This window comes from Octodon degus, unplaced genomic scaffold (genome assembly GCF_000260255.1).
Source record: "Octodon degus isolate 3935 unplaced genomic scaffold, OctDeg1.0 scaffold00258, whole genome shotgun sequence".
NCBI classification, from domain to species: Eukaryota; Metazoa; Chordata; class Mammalia; order Rodentia; family Octodontidae; genus Octodon; species Octodon degus.
In genome coordinates this window covers 2,373,516-2,380,574 of record NW_004524834.1, presented here as the reverse complement: position 1 = coordinate 2,380,574, position 7,059 = coordinate 2,373,516, and positions in this window count along the sequence as shown.

Sequence of the window (7,059 nt, the reverse complement as noted above, 5' to 3'; positions counted from 1 at the left end):
AAAGCAAACCTTTTTTGAAAGTACATTCTTATGGTCTTCAAGTAATTATGTTTCATTTTTGCTTATAGTTTGATAAGTTTAAAATACCTTCATATATCACTATCAATTGCTCCTAACATTTCAGTCATAGGAGAGAAATTGGGCCAAGTGTTTCTTGCTCATTTTTTAGATAGAAATACGATCATCATAAAAATGTGAATTTTTAAAAGTTAATTGATAAAGAACATATTTTTAACTATTTCCCACACTTTTAAATTCTGAGTTCAGTTTTCAACAGCTACTACTTCTTAGAAATAAGAAAAAAACCACACAACATTTTGTCACAGGAATAATTCATAGGGCTATGAAGTTTCACTGACATGAAACTAAGTCCATGCTCATACACAGAAGGGCAATTTTTAAAACTCTACATATGTAAGGCTATTTAGAATACCAGAAATGCAAATGTTTCGCATTAACATAACAATAAAAAAGATTAGTTTCCTACATTTTCATATGTTTAGTCTTTCTGCAAATAGAGAAATATATAGTGCTTCCACTCTTTTTAATGTTTCTTTATTTTTTATACAAAACAGAACTCCAAGGATCTTAATGAATAATAAAATCTTCACTTACAATAATCTTGTAGGAAATATATCAAGTGTGCTAAAGTATGTATGCATTTTTATTAGAGTATGAAAACTGAATTGATAAATATAAAACATTCCTACTGAAGTATTTAGAACTGTTTGAAAAGTCATTAAATAGAAAGACTTCTGAAAGTACTCTGAAAATCTCAGGGTATTGTGACTGTTATCTTGTCTATAACTGTCATCATAAAACCATTTGAAAATCAAATGTACAAATTTCCCAACACTTTTCAAAATTTTGTGATTAAAATCACCATTTTGGAAAAGATAAGGAAACAGTGACATATCTAAAGTGAATCTAGGAGGACTCAGGAACTGACACTTTTGAAAATGTAGTCATCAAATATGAACACTCTTATCAATGAACATCCAACACAGGGCCAACTACACAAAACTTGGTATATCAAGAGATTCTTGCAGTGTGAGATTCATGTTCCATCTTGGGAGCTCACTGTATATATTATGCTTATTTGTAAGAAAATATCTTTTAGAGGCTGCATAGGTTCATGGAATCTGTGATTAATCTATGCCTCATTATAAATTAATTTAGAAGTGTAACTATTTTGTTGCTTTGTAGACACCTTTATTTGAAGAAACAACATGGAAGCCAAAATCCAGATGGGCAAAGACAAGGTCTTCGCATGATTAGAACTGGTGTTTGTCAAACCAAAAGTGTTTTTTTTTCTTAATTGCCAGAAAATCTACTTTATTCATTTACTTAACTAATTTATATAATTGGCATGAGCCATAAGAGAGGCATCACTAAAAATTACAATTGATCTGAAGTTATAGGGGTATAGCTCAGCGGCATTGTGTCTGACTAGAAAGAACAAGTTCCTGAGTTCAAGTCCTTGTAACCCTCTACCCCGCTTTAATGCGAAAAGTCTGAAGTAGTCTAAAGAAATAGTCTGAAAGCCTAGACTTATATAACTTTAGCTGTGTAAGAGCCAATGCCTCATTTAAGTATGTAAATTAACCTCCTCACAGAGAACACACAGATCTTGTTAATAAAAATTATCATGTAGAAATACACAATAAACATACAAACATGGACCAAGAACAGATATGTCTGCTCATTCTGTGATAATTTGTCTCATAGTAAAAATGAAGTCCCCTAACAGACTAATGACCTCTGTATCAAAGTCCATATACATTTGAATTAAAACTGAAAGATATGGGGTCAGGGAGATAGCTCAGCAGCATAAGTGCCTACAAGGCAAGCAGGTCCTGAGTTCAATCCTCAGCACAAAAACAAAAAAAGATTGAAAAATATGGAAGAACCAGGAAGTGTCATGAAGAGTGGCGATGCTGCGAACACCAGTGAGATGCATGGCATTTTATTCTGTTGGGAGAGCTTGCTTCTGAAAAGCTCCAATTGCGCCTGACTTTCCTATCCCCCAAACTGCTTGCCAGTAGAGGCATTCCTCTCAGTAAAGAACTCAGCTGAATACTGAAGCTGTCATGGGCAAGCACAAGATGACATGAAGGAGATAAAACAAGAATTTTTTCAGGTCCTGAGACCTCTTAGGGACATCTGGAGAGACCCATCAAAGACTTTGCCCATTGAGGTGCAAACCTCCAGAGAGCTCTGAGCACAGATGTTTATTGGAATCTACCCACCTAATGTCCCCGGCCTTCTTTCCACCCCTAGAAAGGGATGCGCTTCTCTTTGTTTGCTCCACATGGCCTTATTGCTCCCTGCCTGCTTGCACTCACATGCAGTATATTTCATACAATGCTGCATTTACACCAGTCTGTGGTCTCTCCTGCTTCCTCCCCGTCCCCTGTATGTTACAGTTTCTAGGAGTCTGAAGAGCAGGTACACATCCTGGATCTGCCAACAGTGCCTATGTGGTCTCTGGTTCTGAGTGTGAGTCTTCAACACACAACAGAAATTTTTTCAAATGTTTTCAATCCTTATAAACATAATGACATAGACCACAAGGAGAACAACAGAGGCTAAAATGCTGGAAGCCTAGAAAGTTACACGCTGATATAATCACAATATTCACAGAGAGGAGAGGCATTGGCTCTCCCCTCTTCCTTGAGTAGCGAAAGCTATTATATGAAAAAGACAACAATATGCAATATAACAGCCATTGCCGATTTCCTATAGTCTTGTTTTGAAATTGTGTATTGTTTTAATGGGTTTTTTTTTTACATTTTAATATTATGAATAATGATATATATCCTGAGATTAAGTAGTTCTAAACTGTGAGGGGAAGAAAAAAACTAACTTAACAAAGCTGAAGACGAAAAGAAACAGATATTCTAGTCAGAAGGACTTACGTTTAGATAGGGCTCTTATTTTTACTAGTGTTTGGCATAGGTTAAGTGATTAACATTTCAGAGCCCCAATTTCTCCTTTGTAATAGGGCTTTAAAAACTCACTAGCAAAATCGTTCGTCTGCCTGGTCAAGGTTGTTGGCACAGGCTCTTCATTTTGCTCTGAAAGAAAGCTTCTTGAGGTCAGAGATTAAAGATATTCGAAGCCCTAATACATTGAGCAGTAATTGACACACTGTAGTTACTCTATAAATGGTATGCTTACTGGGTAATCAATTATGCAATTAGCAGCAAGTGACCTGAGGTTAGACGGCCATCAAGGTTGTTTTCTAAGAATAACGGGTGCAATCAGAATATCTTTAGGGTGATGAGCGATACCACTGACATTGACTCCTGCATAATATTTAGAGCAATGGCCAAACTTTGAGGACTATAGTGATCACCTTGACGATATATTGAGGTTTAAATTATGTTTACGTGTTATATTTCAGAGTCAAGAGAAAAGTCGCATAATTTACATCTGTGTCCCTTTTAAAATACAAGGACAGACACTAGTGATTAAAATATTAACTCAGCTATTTGGAAATTTTGCTTATTCTATTTTCTTTTTAACAAAACCAGCCAAACATGGAGCCTTACATTGTGCAGAATATTGAATAGCCTCACTGGTAAGCAAAAACCTCATCCAACAAAAAAACGTAGAAAATGAAGTATTCACAAAATTGCTAATTATCCCTCCCTGACAAAACCACTAATAAAAAATCCTGAAGTCATTGCCACTTTTTAGGTTATGCTACTCTTCTGAGAATGGCCAAATATTTGATGATTCAGCTTTTAGAAACATTTTGGCCTATTTACAATATGATATATTTCACTTACAATATAAAATATAATGTGGACTTTGAGTTAGATATGAAGCACCAGGAATCCATTAGAAATGATTTTTATACCAATTCTGATTGTACATAAAGCAAGTGATTAGGCTGGCAGAGTCTGCATATTGATGTGAATGTGAGTTCTTGTTTTAGCTCTACTTGTTTAAAGACGGACACAATTGAAACCCACTCTATGAAATTTTATTTTTGACAATATCTTACTCATTTAAATTTCCCCACATTGTTTGTCCAAACCTATTGAACACAGGAGGTATTATTTAGGTAAACAAATAATAATTCTAGAAAATTTCCTCGGTTTTAAGGAGTTTTCCACAATATCATTCAAACTAAATTTAGTTATTTCTTTTTCAAATGTACATGCAATGTGTTGAGTTTCATATTATTTGTTATATCCAGTGAATAACGTGATTTCCTTTCCCTGAACAGAAATAATCATGTTTTATTTGATTTTGAAGTTGGTATGCTTCCCAAGAATTGAGAAATTATAAGCTCCAGGAACAGTTGTTCTCCAAAATCTCTTATGAAATTCTTATAAATTTTCATGTAATTACAGCATCTCATACTGCATTCCTCATTGTCCCACTCCTTCAAGTGAGGGAAGGTTAATCTCTAGGTCTACATAGAGATGACATTTCATTGAGATGTTGCATTAATCATAAGAAGAGATAACACAAATGTTTTATTACAGATATCAATTTTCCCTTGCATCACTCTTAATAGCTTTTTTAAACCACATTTACAAATATAATCCTTCCATAATGCCTAAATAGAATTTTGCTCAACTTTCCTTCTTTTTTCACTGTATGCATTAATAATTTAAACAGCAAGCTATCCTATAATTTTATTGGCACCAATAACCATAAAATCAATAGAAAATATCATATCACAAAATAATGAATAAGACAAGGCTTATTCCTGCCACTTATTATTTTTTTGTCATATCCTGAGGACCAACAATATGCTTGCCTGCACTGGCATTCTAGAGCTGATTAAATGGATAGCTAGCGAGCTGGTGACAGCTCGAAGTTGGGTAGAATGTGGTATCTACAGGACTGAACTCCAGCATTTTCACTTTTTATTTTTTCTCTTTGAAGAGAAAAACTAGCAGCACATCAGTGTTAATGTCCAAGGCTACATATTGTATCTTCTAAACATAAATTTACATCTACCAATGTTTTATATTATCTGTCATTTTTGTTCATTTATATATCTCTGTTACCTCTAACCTGGATTACTTGAATCTTATAATTTCTCATCAAATACATTTATTTCATAGCTTTTCAGTAAACGTTTTGGCCTTAGTGTTACTTTCTCCATTTATCATTCATTCTGCTTCCTGAGTCACATTTCACTTTAATCATTTTAGACTACCATAACAACAGAGCTCTTACAAAAAAACAAAAACAAAAATGGAAACAAAACATATTTATTTCTCACATCCTTGGAAGATGGAACTCTAAGTCCAGAGTAGCACCCTCACTGAATTCTGCTGGGGCTTTTCCCAGGTTGGACACTGAACTCTCAAAGGGTTCTCACATGAATTCTCTCTTTGATCTCTTCTTCTAAGGGCACTAGTCTCATTAATAAAGGCATAATTCTTTGACTTAATAATCCCCAACGTCTTTTTTTCAGTGTTGTTTCATTGCAGATTGAATTTCAATATATGGATTTTGGAAAGGAGAGGAATAACTTGGTGCTTCTGCATGACTGCGGCTGAGGAGAAGGTCATGTGTGCTCCTGCGCCTCACTTTCAGTCACCCCAGCAATGGTGTGCTGTTGCAACTCTTTGATCAGATTTCCTGAGTGAACTTGCAGACACAGCAGAGTGATTCTCAGGAAGCCCTACCAGCCAGCCTAGGAGGTGCTTGCAGCAAATCAGAGAGCAAATTGCCTGAAGGGAGAGTCCGGACACCACATCTTTTTCTTCATTCAATCTTCTATCTAAGCCCTAGTGCACTTGTTGAGTATTGCCACCCCTATATAACTAATCCTTCAAATTAGACATTAAACTTTAGCTTTTAATAAGCTAGGTAGTTTCTCTATCCTGATGGGATCTTGACTGTCAAGATCTTAATTCTCTTCATCAACCTAATTCTCATACTACAAGCCTCAAATAAATAAAATTTCTGATAATTGTCTCAAAACTGTAGTGAACCGAATTTAAATTTTCAGTGTAAAGAAAAAAATAAAGACAAAAATAAATTTACTATCAGATTTGCAGATGTATGACTTTTTTAGTAATTGCTTTAACTACAATATAATTAACTTTTATAAAACACCTTATCCAGCTGGGGATGCAGCTCAGCAACACAGTGCTTGCCTGGCAAATGCAAGGTCCACTCTCAGTACCAAAACCAAGCAAACAAACCAAAATCCTCCCATTTCATCCAAAAGCTATATGATATGATACTTTTACTCTGCAACATCCTGCAAGATAGACTGTATTTTGAATATAAAATAAATATAAACCAATTTAACAGAATACAAATAATGCAAAATGAGTTCTATGACAATAGAAGTAAATACCAGTAAATTATCTAGAAATTCCCAAATATTATAAATTCATACAATGTGTATATAGATTAATTGTAAATCAAAAACCATAACAGTTTTTAAATTGAATGTTAGAGGCAAAACATAAAATTTGAATTGTAATTGAAGAATTCTTAAATAAATTTATACCATTAATGTATATATTTTAAAAATAATAAAATCAATCACTTTAAGATGTCTAAGAAACTAGAATGTAGAGGAAATTAAAATTAAGTGGAAGTCAGAAATAATAAAAATTAGAATGAAAATATTTAGCATAGAAAGTAGACATTAGCTTAATATCAGTTTGTCAAAAATGATCTTTAAAATAAAACAATTATTCTTGTGTACTTCCAGAGAGGAATAACAAGAAAAAAATGAGAAAACAAACAGTAATAATATGAAGAATGAAAGGCCACATGTATAAGTTCCATATGAAAGGTAACATTTAGAAATATTAAGAAAATGTTTATGCCAATATATTTGATAGTTTATATGAAAGAGAAAATGCCTTGAAAATACAGTTTGCCAACATTGATACAAACAGAAATAAATGCTCCGAATATTGCATCTATTAAAAAATAAGTTGATAAACATATTGCCATAAAGAAAAACTAGATGAGCAGGGAAGATTGCTCAGTAGAATAAGCACTTGCATGGCAAGTACAGGGTCCTGAGTTCAATCCCTGGCACCACAAAAAAAAAAAAAAAAAAAA